Source organism: Pongo abelii, chromosome 7 (genome assembly GCF_028885655.2).
Source record: "Pongo abelii isolate AG06213 chromosome 7, NHGRI_mPonAbe1-v2.0_pri, whole genome shotgun sequence".
Taxonomy (NCBI): domain Eukaryota; kingdom Metazoa; phylum Chordata; class Mammalia; order Primates; family Hominidae; genus Pongo; species Pongo abelii.
The window spans coordinates 93,771,666-93,789,398 of record NC_071992.2 but is presented as its reverse complement, the minus strand read 5'-3'; the positions used below and the strand labels follow the sequence as shown (position 1 = coordinate 93,789,398).

General features: G+C 35.2%; 1 protein-coding gene and 1 long non-coding RNA gene across 5 annotated transcripts in view; one reads left to right on the top strand and one right to left on the bottom strand.

The window, feature by feature from the left end:
• PKIA (cAMP-dependent protein kinase inhibitor alpha) overlaps window positions 1-17,427 on the bottom strand; it is an 88,939-nt gene extending 71,512 nt beyond the window's left edge. The window contains exon 1 of one of the 3 annotated variants that reach the window (XM_054561792.2): window positions 17,284-17,427. The gene's annotated coding sequence lies outside the window, so the exon portion shown is untranslated. The remainder of the gene's footprint in view (window positions 1-17,283) is intronic. The other 2 variants (XM_002819196.6, XM_003777270.5) reach the window with 2 other exon arrangements.
• Window positions 1-17,733, top strand: part of LOC129061056 (uncharacterized) — a 126,781-nt gene that overhangs the window by 24,367 nt on the left and 84,681 nt on the right. The window lies entirely within an intron of this gene.

Below are 17,733 nucleotides of genomic sequence, written 5' to 3'. Positions count from 1 at the left end.
TATTAATATTACTACAAGTCGTAAGTAAAAGCATTCTATCTTAAGTGAGAAACTATAAAGATAGATAATTACTATTTGAGTTTGTGGCCTGGTTTGAATAAACACTTGCTTGTTTTAAGTAAAACAAAGTTCAGCTGAAGTGACAATCCATCTTTAATCTTATAAAGCTTCTATGTTAGATATTTTCTATCTCTAACACACCAAACATGCATATTAAACTGAGTTTTTTTGCATGCAATTTCTGTACCCTTTTCTTGTTTCTTTTTGTTTGTTTGTTTTGCTTTGTATTGTTTGTTTGTTGGTTTAGATACAGGGTCTTGCCCTGCGGCCCAGGCTGGACCTCCTAGGCTCTAGTGATACCCCTACCTCAGCCTCCAGAGTAGTTAGGACTATGGCATGCATCACCACAACTGGCAAATTTTTTTAAAGTGCTTTTTGTAGAGATGGAGGTCTTGCTATGTTGCCCTGGCTGGTCTCGAACTACTGGCTTCAAGCACTCCTCCATCTCAGTCTTCTAAAGTGCTGGGATTATAGATGTGAGCCACTGTGCCTAGCCCTCTTTTCCTGTTTGAATGTTAAGTACACTTTCATAACAATCTTGTTTGAAAATTAGAATGTAGATTGTATACCATTCTGTTTAACATTCTATTGCCAGCAACTAGTACAATAAATGCCTGAAATAAGGTACATAATAAATATGTAATAAAAGTCCTAAAGTATCTTGATTAAAATCTATATCTATTTTAAGTACTTGAAGACAGAAATAGATTCAAACTGCAAAAGAACATGTGAATAATCAAGTCAATGTTAATGTAAGTACAAATTATCTGCTGATTAAGATATGGAAAATGTCTCAGCTTTGGAATTACTTTCTGGTAATCCTGAGTTCAGAGTTATGGCAAGGGCATATTTAGAGCATGTTAATATTTACTGAGACATGTATAAAGGAAGATGTTGAGAAGAGGGCATGTAAAATTTGCTGGGCTCCAAATGAAACCTGACTCATCTGCAAGGGACCAACAGGCAAAAGATGGAAATGAGTCCATTGTTCTCCTAGGTGAAGCCCACCCTGGTGCACGGAGTGAAAGAGAGGAGAGGACCTTGAAGGTCTAGGCTTCAAGGATACTCACTGCACTTGCTCTCACAAGACCAGGCCTGGACAAATAAGAATGTGGGCACCATTGCTTTGTACTTTTTTTATTTTTATTTTTTCTGAGGCAGAGTCTCTCTGTTGCTTCATCACCCAGGAGTGCAGTGGTGCCATCTCGGCTCACTGCAACCTCTACCTCTCGGGTTCAAGTGGTTCTCATGCCTCAGCCTCCCAAGTAGCTGGGATTACAGGCACACCGTACCATGCCTGGCTAATTTTTTGTATTTAATATTTTTAGTAGAGAAGGGATATCACCACGTTGGCCAGGCTGGTCTCGATCTCCTGGTCTTAAGTGATCTGCCTGCCTCAGCCTCCCAAAGTGCTGGGATTACATAGGCGTGAGCCACTGCGTCCAGCCTGCTTTGTATCTTTAAATACACAGTGACCCTATGCAATAGTAAAATATGGCTCAGTGAATGTTCAATTAAATCTGACCAATCAGAAAAATTTCTTCTTTCTTTCTTTTTTTTTTTTTTTTTTTGAGACGGAGTCTCGCTGTGTCGCCCAGGCTGGAGTGCAGTGGCACAATCTCAGCTCACTGCAAGCTCCGCCTAGAAAAATTTCTTCTTTCTTAGGAAAGCAGTTATGATAGAAATGAGCAGGGGTGAGCTGGAGTGGGATGAGGGTGCTTTCCTTTGGCTAAAAGCTCTAAATTTGTTTGTTTTTTGTTTTTCATAATTTAAGCCTAATTTACAACCTTACTAAAATTTATGGACTTTTATAAAAGGTAAAATTTTATTAATATGAAATAAGCTTTGAGTGTTGGGGTGAAAAAATACCTAATAATTTTAAGAGAAGGTAGAATTATTGCTGTGAAAATTACTCAAATTGGAAAAATAACTAATAGGTACTAGGCTTAATACCTGGGTGATGAAATAATTTGTACAAAAGACCCCCATGACACAAGTTTACCTATATAACAAACCTGCACATGTACCCCTGAACTTAAAAGTTAAAAAGTTACTTGCATTTTATTTGTTCCAAATATGAGACTGCTATTGAATTACAATTATGGTTATTATTAAATTGAAATTCACTTGCTATCTCCATCTGATATTACCACATACTTCATTAGTGAACATTTAAGACTATTCTATTGAAATCTTTACAAGTCCTTAAATTGAATTTCCTTATAAATTATAGCACACCATGTCAACCAGCTAGCAGGAATTCGCCATCTCTCCTGCCTTCTTCCCTCTCTCTTCTCCTTCCCTTTCTTTCCACAAAGCAATTAAATGGCCATACAACAAGCAGTAGGGATCCAAACCCTTATATTAACTATGGGGGTGGAGTGTGGAGTCTCAGAACAGACCACCTGGTGTTTAAATCCTATCTGTGTGCTTTATTAGCTGTGTGACTATAGGTACTTTACTCAATTGTTCTGTGCCTCATTTGCCCATCTGTCAAAAAGGTAATAATAATGCCTATGTTTTAGGGCTGCTGTTAGGAGAAATTCATTTGGTTGTAGAATAGTGCTTAGCACAGACTAAGCACAATAACTGTTATATTATATATATAACATAGAAATGTTATATTCTATGAATATACAAAACATTAACATTTGTATCCTTAGCCTCAAAAGCTAATGATCACTGATGTGAATAGCTGATCAGCTAAATGGAGGAAAAACGCTGTTTCTTCAGTTTCTCATTTTGCTTTTTCAACTGAAAACCAGAATCACTAATTTCTGGCATTATCGGTTGTCAATAAACAATCTCAAGCCATGATATTATTTTTGAGAAGGTTCTGAATATTTGCAATGAAGAGAACTAAGAAAGAGTAGAACATAAACTTTTTGATTTGGCTGATCCCAAGTGAAAGATGAAATTAATGATGAAAAATGTAAAAACTCCACTGAAAATTGATACAGAAAGAACCTCAAGTACTTACAACATACTTGAAATTCAAATGACAGCAAATGACTAATTCTTAAATCAAGAACTCTTCACTAAAATTAAAAATATAAATGCTTTCTTGTAGGCGGCGAAAGGGTACTTAGTAGGTGTCAGGCTATTTTAAAAAGCAGGTTATAGTGGTGATATTTCAGAAGCATTAAAAAACTAAGGCAGATCTTATAAGTGACCTGTTTTCAAAAATTTTTATCCTTAACAGAAGCTTAGTAGAAATCCATTAAAACTTCCCAATGCAGTTATAGGAGAGAATTCTGTGAATTTCAGTTATCTTTTAAAATGATAGATTATATTACTGCATCTTACCATTAGGTTGCCAATTATATAAATCATGTTCTAGTAAGGACCAAAACTTACTACTTAAATTAGACCTAGTAAATATGTGTATGTATAATAAAATGATATAATCTCATGTCAGCATTACATCAGTGCAAACTAGACTGGCATATTTAACACAGGTAAGTGATCAGCAATGTCCATGTTTACTTTTTAAGCAATGCAACTCTTGAAATGAAGCCATGGTATACTCAAGAGGAGCTGCTGATAGACACAGAGATATGGTGGGAAAGAAAAAGAAGTTTAATTAAATCTAAGAACCTGTTTAACATGTTCATCTTTGGGTTGATGAAAGTAAATAACCCTTACAGATTTTCCTAGTTCAGGATCCAGTGAGGTTTGTAAGTGAATTTATAACTAGAAGCAGACCAGGCTTATTTCCATGTTTATGCTTAACTCTTAAACATACCAGTTCCTATAGGATAGAGGGCAGCACTAGATTGGCCATGGCACAAAACAGGCTTGAATTCTTGCTCTAACACTTAGTAATTGTGTATACTGATTAAGAGAGCAAATTACTACATTTCATGAACTTCGAATTCATTGTCTGCAAAATAAGGACAATTCTAGTTCTGCCAACTTTAGAGAGTTGGTATTGTCCAATAAGACAATGGCTATAAAAATGCTTTGAAAATTATGTGATACTTTAAAAATATAATTTATGATCATAATTTTAGGATGAGGGAAAACTTACCTTCTTCTATATTTAATATTTTCAAGGCCAGCCTAGATTTTCCAGAAATCTACATAAAAAGTGAACACTTCAGCCACACTCTCAGCAATGTTTAGATGGTAAAGAACATCCAAACATGAATTTCTTTTTATGTAGTTCTACAAGTAATATATACACATTGAATAAATTTGGAAATAAAAAACGTGATCTCACTGACTCTCTGCTTCTTGATTTAACCATTGATAATTGACTTTTATATTTTAAATTTCCTTTTAATATTTTCCTCTATGTATGCATCATTTATTGTTTAATGCGCTGGTCTTTGCACTTAACATTTTACAAAAAAATTATTTGTTATTTTCTACTCTAAGAATCTTATTTAATAATAAAGGCAACACCTGTGACCTGTTATGTAAATGAATAAAGTTTAGCATAAATAATCTAAATACATTCAAAATTTGTATGTTTTAAAGGATATTCCCATACTTTTGTTTGTTTGATCATTTCATATATTTCAGACTATTTCAATATTTATATTTAACCATGCACAAATTAGTATTTTTAATTTTTAAATAAAAATGTTTAAAAAAGACTGTGATCCACTTGAAAACTGACATAGAAACTCTAGAAAACTTTCTTTTACTTAAGTGAAGTGGTAGATATAAAAGCATTATAGGAATATAGATCATACTTGAGTTTAAACAAAAATCTGATTAAATACTATATAATTGTTGCCCACTCCATATTTTGTTAGTAATTGGTAAGATGTGAATTACAGAGAATGAGCATTACTAGTCATCTATTGATCACACTGTTGAGATAACACTGATGTGGTATAATGAATTTGCAAAAAAGGAAGTAGCAGGTACATTTTATTGTCAAAGGTTGCCTATCAGTTGGCAAATCGTTTTATAGGCTATAAATGATGTTCTAAAATAAATCATTTTGTTAATATCCATATCTGTAAGCTACATCACGGTCATGTTATTAATAGGGCAGACACTCTGAACCATGGCTATTTTTGTCTTTCTGATGCATTTATTGGAGACACCAATTACTAGAAACCAGAACAGTAACTCCAATAACCTTTAAATTAATTTTGACCCTAAAGTTTTAGCAATTTCAACATTAGTTGATGTATTTACACTAAATTAAAATTTCTAAACTAGTATTAAAATTAATACAAAGTTTATATGAAATATGAGTATATAACACTTAATAAAAATGAAAACACTAAAGAAATGTCACAAATATTTGTGTTCTAGAAATTATCCAGAAGGAATTTCTTTTTTTTGTATAGACAAGGTCTTGCTACAGTACAAGCTGATCTCTAACTCTTGGCCTCAGGTGATCCCCCAACCTTGGCCACCCAAAGTGCTGAGATTACAGGCATGAGCCACCATGCCTGGACTTGTAATTTTTTTTTTTTTTTTTTTTTGTAGAGACAGGGTCTCACTATGTTGGCCAGGCTAGTCTTGAACTTGTAGCCTTAAATGACCCTCTTGCCTCAGCCTCCTGAATCACTGAGATTACTGGCATGAGCCACTGCACCCAGTCCCAGATTATATGTATTTAACATTAAGAGAGATGTATTCCAGAGTTAATTTTAGAAACATCACTTCTATTGTGCTTATATCTTCTAATTGACAGGTCTGGTCTTTAAGCATTTTTTAATTGTAGAGCTAATCAGTTATAAAGCAGAAGAAAAACTCAATGATCCAACTAATGGCATTTGTTAAAATAAGCCTCTGTATAATAGTGTTATGAAACAAAGTTAAAATGAAGCAGAAACAAAAATAGGCACCATTAATCAACAAATGGCTGTTTTTTAAAAGTCTAGTTACTAGTATACTACTTGGGTTAGGGTAGTGAGGAAGACTAAATTAAATGCCAGACCAAATTTGGATCTCTTACTGTACTTGAACAAATTTTAGTATTTTTCGCCTATGTCCTACCTTGGGGCTATTTAACTGCAGTTCTCAGCTTTCTAGCTTTACTAAGAGAAGGCATGTTATTAGCAGTAAGTATAGAAAAAGAACTGAAATGTCCCATGGTACAGTTTTCTCTACTCATTCTCCAAAATGAGAGAAATACCTAAAAAACAGATCTGACAATTCACAAAGAACAAGTCTATATTCTGAAAAACTTGATTTAAATGAGTACCTTCCAAGTTAGAACTTTGTGAGACACTAAAAAATTATGGCATGAAACACAGATGTACAAAATAATTTATTATGCATTGGACAATGTATTCCTCAAGACAGAAAAGCTGATGGAAGGCCAAATAACTTATGGGTTAAAAAAATAACAAACTGAAATAGGTGCATTTTTCAAGCTGAAAGGCAACTATACTGTTGTTCTTACATAATTGGACGGTAGTTATAACCTGGTAAGATCTAGTTCAGAAAAGCTTAAACAGATAAATATATACTTAAAAATTAATATGACATATATAGCAATCTGAAATAGGTAAATTAATATTCATACTCATTTATTAAATAAATCACTTTAAAATCTTAAATGTATTCTTATAACTTTGAAAAACAAACTGCCAGTGAAAAAATAAGTTTTCCTTGCTAAACTTGGCTCTGGAAACAAAGATTTTTCACATGCTTTTCCAAGCACTTGTCTCTTTATTTTAAATGAAATCCAACTTTCAAGAAATCAAATATTTGAAATAGGAATAAAATATTAATGAATACATACATAGATACACATATACATAATTAAATATAGTTTATAATATACATAAAATGTGTAATATATTTGTATACTTGTATGTACATACATGTTTAAAGCAGGTATTTTCATTGTTTCCAACATCTCATCTTAATTCAGACTATGCCCCAAATTTACCCCTCAAGCCTTTGGTAAACAGCCAATCAATTCAGTATTTAAATGCGGATTAACAATATTGGCTTGGAAATTTAAGACAAACTTACACTGATGATTTATACTTTTTACTTGAAAGAGTGAAGTTATTCTGTTCCCAGGAATACATGAAGAGACTCTACCAACTGCAATAAATTATCACAAATTTGGCTGCAGTTCTTGCTCACCACAAAATTCTCCCCTGTAAATAAGTGTGATTTACATATTAAATATAAGGTCCTATGCAGTTTTGTACTTGTTTTTTAAAACCCAAATGGCCCATATCAATAACAGAAATCCATATAAGAAAAATAAAATGTAAAATTGTGTGCTTTTCAAGCCCAACAAAAATTGTCATCATACTAATGTAAATATGTTATTAAAAATGCAGCTTTTATAGGCTGGTGTTTCTCCTAGTAAAGATTCCACAGTAAGTGAGGCTCTATTTTTTTTAATTTTGTTTAACAGTTTTGCTCTTCATCAAATCTAATCAGTAGCACCTAATAATAAACAAGTCCCTGAATAATAATGCTTGCACGATCTCTGTAAATTCTTCAGGCTTCAATAAAATAGAAATGTATCACAGACCAACAAAAGTATGACCTACAATGGAGTTAGTTTAATTTTTGTTTTTGGAGAACTTAATAATATGAAACTTCTCCAATAGTTACATATTAGAAACAACAACTATTTGAGTTAGCCAAATAGGATCTTCAAAGGCTTTTGACATTCCTATTTTATATGGCACTTTGCTTCTGAAATAAGCACCCTTATTTAATGCCCATAATATCATTTCTGATAATGAGCCAGTGAAACGAATGATTAGACATGTGGTACAATTCAAAGAAAATAAGATGAAGAATTGCTAGCCAATTGACTTTTGCCAGGTGATCCAATCAACTACTTGAAGAGTTAAAAATAGAAGCTAGGTCTAATTCCCACAGCCACTGCTGATCAGAGTCTAACAACCTCGCATTATGGTGGACCCAACCTCTCCTGACACTGGCAGTATCTGCATTAAGACATTTTCCAGTGAGATACAGGGTCATTTCAAGGCTAAGTTTAACTTACATGGGGAGGGGTAGAAAAAATAATTCATGAACACTTGGGAAAAGACATAGTAATGAGGTCTGGCTGTGTAAGTTGTCAGTGGAAATAAAAATGATAAAAATGGAAAACATTAACCTTTACCGTGTATATTTCAGACACTTCACTAAGTTCTCCTTTATGTTATCTTCTTTCATATTCACCACAACTCGGTGATTTTCCTGTTTTAAATATCAGGAAACAATTCACAGAGGTTGAGTAACGTATAAATCACACAGCTAGTAAACGGTAAAGGTATGATTCAAAGCCCAAATTCATTTCCTGAAAGACATGATCTAGACATAAGTGGTAGCCAAAACGTCCCCAAATAAATAAATTAAAAATAAATAGCAAAAGGGAGGAGGAAAGCCCAGTGATCAGAATATATTCATGATAATGGTTAGAGCTTTTTGATTGAACCTGAAAATGATCAAAAGCTGCCTGAGAGCTCTAAGAATAAAATTGTTACAACTTTACAGTCAGACATTTTGAGATTAACCTAACTGCTTTGCTTTCATAACACCGTAATGCCATTTTATTTCATTTTCCATTTTGTTTATTAGAAATAATTTAAACATTTAAGTATTGCCTAAAAATGTTAGTGATTTTTCTTTTCTAAATAGACGAGCAAGATGCCAACATTCATCCTCTTATTTAATGGACTGCTTAGTGTCAGATAATTTTAGTGTCAGGTTTGAATTTTGTGGTGACATAGTCACTCCAACATACCTCGTGAAGATGTGACAGACAAGCCCACTATCTCACACCTATATGCAGGTTGAAAACATTTTCAATTGACAGTAATTGTACTTTATCTCTGATTGTGTTCTTTATAGTCAATGAGATTGAAAAAGAGATGCAGACAAAAGAGGTGCTGACTAATACTCCATCATTATAAGCTCTATCTTGCATTCTGAGTTTTCTAAAAGTCCCCATCTGCTATAGTAGAAAAGGGGAATGTCATGTTTTCCTGCCCTGGGTAAACAGACGGTGCATGGTTAAGTGTCTTGAACTGCTTACTAGATAAATTCCAGTCTAAAATATGATTCACCTCTAATTTCCAACTTATAATACCCCAGAGGGAAGAAAGTATGGTTTTAAAAGAACCAGGGAAGAGAGTAATTCTATCCATAATTTACTCCTGCAACATCTACTAAAGCAATCACAATGAGCTTGTGTAGAATACCAATCATTTTGTATTGGGGGGTAGCTTTCAGAAATAAATGGTATTCATTTTGTTCAACTAATATTTTGTAATCTCCTATATTAAAGCCATGTACCATAGTGGCCATTTGAGTTACAGAAATTTTTATGCTGTTGATATTTTACTTATGAAACAACAATTTACGTTTATTGAGTGCTTAGTATATGATGCTGATAAGCTCCCCGGAAATCTTAACATTGATAAAATATATCAAATGCTACTTTTTCATGCTTTGCTTTGAAAATCCTGAGTTATTCTCTAATATGGAGAAGATGAAAAAATGTAATTTAGATTTCTATAGGATCACCAGCTGTATCTTAGCCAACTTTTATCAATGGAGAGTCTCAATAGGTACATTTTTAGTTATCATAAAACTCTTTTTTACTGATTATTAGGTAATTCTAATAAATATGGGCATGTAACAAATAGTTAAGAACATCAGCCCCATTTTATCTCAGCTTGACTCACTGCAGGAAAGCACAAATTTGAAGAAAGCCATTTCCCCAAGAACTACTCACTTCCTTGAGAGCCACGCGAGAGACTAACTTGGGATGACAGTGACTTGTCACAATTTATTTTTGATGGCACTAGTTTAAAACAGTGGTAAAATAGTCTTTTCAGAATGAATCCTTTCTAAAAATCCATTATTCTCCAGTGAGTATACCTTATAAGTAGAAACCCATATATATATATAAAATGTTCCTAAATTGCTAATATATTACCATAGTTACACTTTAGAATTTCCTGGTCTTTAAATCTAAATTTGTATTTGAGTGATTTTGACAGATTATTTCTAGTGACTCCATTAGATGCCCACCAATTTCAGATTCAATGTTATTTCTGCAAGTCCCAGCAAAATTACATTTTGTAAATGGAAAAGAGGTCTTAACATTGTGGTTATTTTCCCCTACATTTCAATTCTCAGAGAAGCTGAGTATGAAAGATCATGAAGAGTTGTGCAAGAATTGCATTAAAGGTATTACTGACTTTTCTGTGTTTATTCGGTCAGATTCTGCAGTATATAAGTGAGGAATGTAGAAGGTTGTGTTGCTGTGACTGTTGCAATGACCAAAAAACTGCTGCTTCTACCCTTTGGTCTCATAACCGCAGCAGTGCATTAAGAAGGTGTGGCCATGGTGTTGCTTATTCAGACAAAGATCAGAATGCTGATTTGTTTTACGTCTGCTTTTCAAAGAGGGTTTAATCAGACAACCATAAAGATAGAGGTAAACCATAGGAGAAATGCTTATTAATAATTCCACCCCAATCAACTGAAGAAAAAGCATACTTTAAAATGCAGTTGTGACATGTCTAGGGTCAGCTACACTATGGAGTGTGTCTGTCCAACTAAATAAATGTTCTAGCAACCCTTTAGTTTTAAGTAGATACTCAAACATATAAGACATGTTGCTTCATCTTTGTCCTTTTAGCATTTTAATGTTTAAGTAAAAACTGATGCAATCTCCAGCAAGCCTTCTGTTTCTCCTCTCCTGGCCAATGCAATCTTCTGCTGAGGAGGATGGTTAAAAGTCTTGCCAATTCTGTTTATACTTCACATATGCCAAATATTTTGTAGTTTAGCTTAAATAAGACACTCTTATCACTGGGCTTTATTATTCTATTTCAGAATAAACTAAAAATAATACATTAAAGAGAAACTAAGAAAAAAAAAATAAAAGATTTACCATAATGTAGGTACATAAATTTGAACAAACAGACCAAATTTTAGATTAGGTTTGATGCAAATAACCTATTGCTGCTGCAAACAAACAAACAAAAACCCTAAAAACTAGCTAGAGATGTTTCTACTATTCCACATGGTTATTACAAGACTTAACTGACATCTATGATGCACTTTGTTATCTATGATTTAAAAAAATGCATGATTGAGAGAATTTCTCTCAATACTTGTGTATAGCATTTTCCCTCCATGAACTGGAAATGAAAAAAGTGAGAATATTTCCTTGCTTGGATCATGTTCAATTGATTTCCTTATAGTATCTGCATTCATTTTTAAGACAGTATGAAAGGGTTCCAGAACATTCAGTAATACTATCTGTTGCAGAATGTTAGGATTTTTATAGTCCATATACTACAGTATCTAGAGTACTCAAACTATAAATATCTGGGCATAATCTTTGACCCAACAATTCCACTCCAAGCATTCTTTGATCAAAAGTAAAAGTACTGACATATAAAGACATATGTATTAATATACTGTTTATTACTACATAACTTGAAGTCACAAAACAATTTGGAATTAAGTAAATGTTTTTCAGTGGGTTTTGACCAAATAAATTATGGCACCTTCATAGTGTATATTATTTGATATCTATGGAAGATAGATGGTGTTATATGCTAGCCATGTTTAATGTAATAGACAATGTACTGAAAGTGTTTTGCAATTCAAAATTACCGTATGTGTTATATACATACAATGAAATAGTATTCAGCCTTAAAAGGGAATGAAATTTTGATACATGCTGAAATATGGATGAACTTTGAAAACATTTATACCAAGTGAAAGAAGCTAGAGACAAAAGGACAAATATGTATGAAAGGGTTCCAGAACATTCCATAAGTGATTCCACTTATGAGGTACCTAGAATATGCAAATTCATAGGCACAGAGAGTAGAATAGTGTTTACCAGGGGCTGAGGAAATGAACGGTTATTGTTTAATGTGTATAGAGTTTCTGTTTGTGATAATGAGACAGTTCTGAAAACTGATAGTGGTGATAGTTGCCCAGCATTGTTAATTATACAGTTAAAAATAGCTAAAACAGTAAATGTTACGTATATTTTACCAGAAAAAAAATTTTAATTATAGAATCTATAAAATATAAACTTACCTGATATGGAGCACATTATAAAGTTTTCATAACATTTTACATATTTTAGATGCTTATATAGTTATAATCTTATTTTGGTACAAAAAAAGGTATTTGGGAAATGTAAAGAAGGTAACAGCTTAAGTTGTCCTTTTGAGTTTTCTATCTTTCCATCTGTTTTTTTTCCAGACTAATGTTGTTCTTGTCACACCTCTTTGAACGCTCTTTAAATACATCAGGAACCATGCTTGCTAGTACCAGTCCCTTTAAGTATCAGCTGAGAATCTGAATGCATTTTTATGAATCTAAAATGATATGCAGCTCTTTCAGGCTGGCACTTGTTTTAGAACCTAGGAGGGATGAACATAAATTATCATTCTTTCCTTAACTTGGCAAAAGCAAATATATTACTGCAGATGGCATTACCATAAAGAAATATTAATATTGAGACAGTTAATAAGTCCATCCTAAGAAAACTGAATATATTCCAAAGTAGACTACACCAATCAACTGCTGGCAGTGTTTTCCCACATATGTGGTAGTATAATACTCTTAAGTCTGAGAACAGTTTCTTTTTTGTAAAAATGGCTTTGATTGGAAAACCTTAAATAAATCATTTGGAATGTGTAACGTTCAGAGCTCCCTTTCCATGCCTTTTTTGTGAATCAAGGTTCTTTGAGTCACTATTTTCACTAGCACTTGCTTCCTAGTCATCAGCTGTCTTCATGTCAGTGTTGGTGAAGGGTTCTCATTTCAGGTCTTAAAGTAAGGAGAAAAACAGGAAAACCTCATCTCAAGTACTGGAAATGTAAGGGCTAATAAAGGACACACATATTGTCCAAGGGAGCACAAATAGATGTTCTTTAACCATTCTGTAAAGAGAGCTTTAGTGAATCCACAAACACCTGCATTCGTATGCAAAATTAATATGTGTATGCTTCTGTATGTACTTGGGGAGAAGATGTACAGACTTTACTGAGTTATCAAAAGTTTGAGATGTTAACCTAAAAGTTTAAAAAGCACTGGAAAGATTAATCACAAAACAACGTGAAACTATTCTGATGGCTCTGACTTTATGTTTTTACAATGTTTTCCCTCACTCTGTTACACTTCAAAGAGCGGGTGGTAATATGGAAAAAATCTCTGCCATTCAGGTGACATCTCTGAGCCTCAGTTTTCTTAGTGTAAAATTTGCATATAGTATAAACATCAAATGAGATACCAAAGATGAAAGTCCCTAGAAGAGTGGCTTGAAACAAGATAAATGCTCATATGCATAAAGTGCCTTCAATGCAATAATACTGAAAGCAGGTACAATGTCTTCATTAAACATTTGTTTTGCTATGCTCACCATGCTTTTAGTATACATTTAAGGACATTTAAGCTCACAATACCTTTTGTAGATTATAATGATTTGAATGTACTCTCAGTATATTTACTATTACTCTAAGGATTTTTTAAAAAACCAAATTAGTATTTGCACATATATTGAGAACTTAACTTGGCTGGTAGAGGAGTGTAGGTAGATAGATTTATAACTCTGGAAAATAACTTATTTCTTCACTAAAATCAAATTGCCGAACACCTATAATACATATATGTAGCTAGACACCATAGAGTTGCAGGTAATAAAAACTTATTCCCAGACCCTGCTTTCAAGAGCTTTTTTAGAAGAGTAGACAAAGCATGTTCACATGAAAGGATAACCCAAAATAGAATGTGCTATAGGAATTTAAACAAGAGAGGGGCACATCTGGTTAGGGAAGGAAGGTGGATATGGGGAAGGCTTCATAAGTGAGTCAGTATCTGAGGTGAACAAGGTTTCAACATGTAAGAGGGTGGGCTAGGAGAATAGATGAAAACATATAGGCATGCCACCATGGGGTACAAATTGGAAAGAAGATCCACTTGGTGTAGGTTGGGCATGGGGTACTTTAAGGGAATTAGTGACAAATTAGATTAAGAGATACCACAGTGCCTGATACATAGTACTTAATAATACCTTTTAAACACAAATATTTAATCCAAGAATAACATAGAAGAGGACTTATAAAATGAACAGGGTGAAATATTATAGAAATCTGGCAATTAAGAGGTCATTGGCAACTTTCAAAATAGCACTTTTTTCTACCCATTCTCAGTGGAGTCACTGGTTGAATAGAAATGACATTTCTATTTGAGCCTTATTATTGCTATTCTTTTTCCTTTTCCATTTCAACATTTCTGAACTTTTAAAAACGTTTTTATTTTATTTTTTAATTTGAGACAGGGTTTCATTCTGTTGCCCTGGTTGAAGTACAGTGATGCCATCATGGCTCACTGCAGCCTCAAACTCCTGGCTCAAGCAATCCTCCTGCCTCAGCCTCAAATCTTAAGCCTATTTCAATTGTAGTTAATGGCAGTAATGCAGCACCAGAAAAAGATATTTTGTTAGAAGAGGGCAACTTTAACTCCTAAATTTTTACTCTCTAAATTTCTGGTAACACTGCCTAGCAGACTAAACTTTTCTTTTCTTTTTTTTTTTTTTTTTTAACACAATTGGAGAGCAGTAGATTGACTTCAGTTCTATCTTGTCAAAGACAAAAGTGCCTGCAGTTCATTTAGTATCTAATCATTTAGCATCTAATCATGCACGTCCTTCCATTTTTCTTTCCTCTTTCAATTCTGAACACCAGCCAGTTGGTTTTTCCTCTCGCTAGGAAACATTTTAAGGAAAGGATATAAAGTCATAAATCAGTTTCAGACATAAAATCATACATATATTTCTGCTTAGGCTTCTAAATTTAGTCCTCAAACTTTTTTAAACATAAAGTCCAAATTCAGAAATCCCTTCAGTTTATCTTCCTCAGTTGTACTAAAATGAAAATTAAATTTTCTAACTTGTTTTCTTTCTTCTCAACAAGATTTCTCCAACTCCAGTCCATAACTTAGTGGGTTCAACTCACCTGCAAAATCACTAGCAAGTATTATTCCACCTTAGGCAGCAACAGTCTCCTAATCCTGAACCTATTTCTTGCCAAAGAGTTTAGTTTCTTCAGAAACTTAAATGATAGACACTTTGAATTTCTAACCATCATTAGGATATTCTCATGCACTTGCTCTTCAACAGAAAGGTGACTGTCAACATTACAGAAACTGCATTGTATTTCTAAGATCAATTGTACTAATCTGTATTTCATATACCTTAGGTTATTTAGAATAACTATATTAAAATTCATTATTACTTATTCTATATTAGTATTATTACTTCAGAATAATGATGTATATGGTTAAGTATTTTAATACTAGAAAAAAGGTGGTAGAATAGAGGATTTGTTGTTGATCTTGTTCTTTGTTATCTCATAGTTAATGTGACTGAGTAAAAATTCTAGAATCTCAAGAAGTTAATATTTCAAACCAAAACCCTGTTTGACATATAATAACAACAAAAAAGGGACATAAGGTTATTAAGACCCCAAGGGGCAGTTCCTGAAGTGGATCACTCAGTAGTGGGCTTTGCCCACCGCCTCCCCCAACCCTATGCCTCATATACTGAAGATGGAGACAAAGAAATTCAAATCTTTCTAAAGTGCATTTTGTAAAAACGAAATTTGTAATCAGAAAGGCAATAATATATAATATGATTAACATGATTTTCCATACTAGTATCTTTGTTTAAAAATAATATTTGAAGAGGAAAGAAAGCAGAGGTAAAATTTTAAGCTACCAACTCTGCCCCTCTTTTTCATTGATCTTCTAATTTAATTTACTAAAATAAAATTGCATGGCTGTTGAGTCAGACAGTCTCTCTAATTTCAAGTTTAAAGATAACAGATCTTCCTTTAAATAGAACATTGGCACACAGATACCCCACAATCTGGCTTATTGCAACTGTTCTCTGTTGGTGAAGTGGCACGTTTGCAATCCCTGTAACAGCCATCTTAACCATTTCACAGCATATTATTCACATGTACATCTCTAGGTGGCAACAAGGATAGGCACTTGGGCTCAGTAGCAAGGGGTCTGTGGGGAAAATCCTAGGACGAGGGATAGGAACCTGCAAATAGCAAGACAAACTAGAGGATACTCAACCAGAGGCTTAGATTGGGCAGCTCCATTGGCTTTCTGACTGCCTACGAGGAAAACCTCACTGGAAACTCTTTTGAGGTTCTTGAAGAATCCTAGAGGCAAACGGACTCCTCTGCCTTTTGGAAAGGATGTGTCCCAAATCTTAACAGCTAGCTGTCTCAAAATCCAGCTGGACTAAAATTGCTTCAGGAAAAACTGGATGGACTGGCATTCCCATTTTTACTTCTACCTATGCCTATGCATAGGGAACATCCCTCACACTCCAGTAGATTCTATCTGTCCTCTCTAGCTTTCAAGTAGCCACAGTGACTACAGCGAAGGGGGTTAATGGGATAACATGTTGATACAGGGCCACAAGCAGGATATTTCATTCCATGCATTTGGGGGAAGGACACAGGTAATAGTATACAGTGAGAATACCGAATAAGAAATCTGAGGCAATGCCCTTTTTGGGACCTTGACAAAATCAGTCATGGAACCCAGGTGGTGGATAAGAGCTGACAAGAGTTGGTCTATGAATGGGCACAGCATCTCCGAAAAAGATCAATGAAATGATTGACAGAGAAAATGGCAAATGAAGGAAGAAGCGATGTCAAGCGCTGCTCAACCCAAGCTGAACTCCAGGAGATAAGAGAAGTTTCCCCTCCAAATAGAGGCTCTTTCTAAAGGTTCAGTCTTGAAGCAGGTGTTTTGACATTGAGAGGGGCACAGACCCATTCTGATAACTGGAAAGGCAGAGGACCAAGGACTACAGGAAGAGGGATGATTTCTGATTACCCCAGGCTGCTGCCAGGGACCTACTGCTCCAAATCCTCAAAATAAGCAAAGGTAAAAGGCACAAAAAGCAAAAGAGTAACTCAAATTATTTTACATTTTGAGTCCTCTTCACTGTCTACGCGAATCTGGCACTGAAATGGTAGATCACGTTCAAAAGAGTATAGCGGCAAGAACGCCTTCTTTGTTTGCCCAGTAACACTGCTCCTCCAACCTCTGCACTTGGCCGCCCAACATTTCCATCCTAGTTGTTGCTCCTTTTCTCATTGCAGAATGCAGCGGGGTTCTCCCCTTCTTCCCTCCGTGCTGAAAACCCCATTATTAACCAAGCGGAAAGCTCTACGCAGTGCAGCCGGGGCGCACCGGAGCCGGGCTGCTTACCTTCCCTGGACCTAGTCAGCGCAGGTCCCCGCGCACGCCGCCACGGGCCGCAGTCCCGCCGCGCCCGCCGCGCCCGCCGAGTGCTCGGTCAGCTCGCGCCGGCCCGCGCCCCACCTGCCAGCTGCAGCCTCCGCTCCCGCCGCCCAGCTCCGGCCGCATGAAGTCATCCCCGCCCCGGGCCGGATCACCACATTCCGCGCCAGCCGCGGGGGGAGCGGGGCCGCTCCCGACCCCAGGGAAGGCGGCCTGGAAACGACGCCCGACGATCGCTGCCCCGCGAGGTTGTGGATTGATTTTCTATTAATGCTTTTACAGCTGCAGCATCGCTGGATTATGGACTGAGAGAGAAGAGCCAGGGGGGCTTTCTCTGCATAGCGTCCTTCCTCTGAGCGCTCCCCCGTCACCCCGGCTGCATGGACTGTTCCATTTGCCCCTGTGGGTTTCCCACCC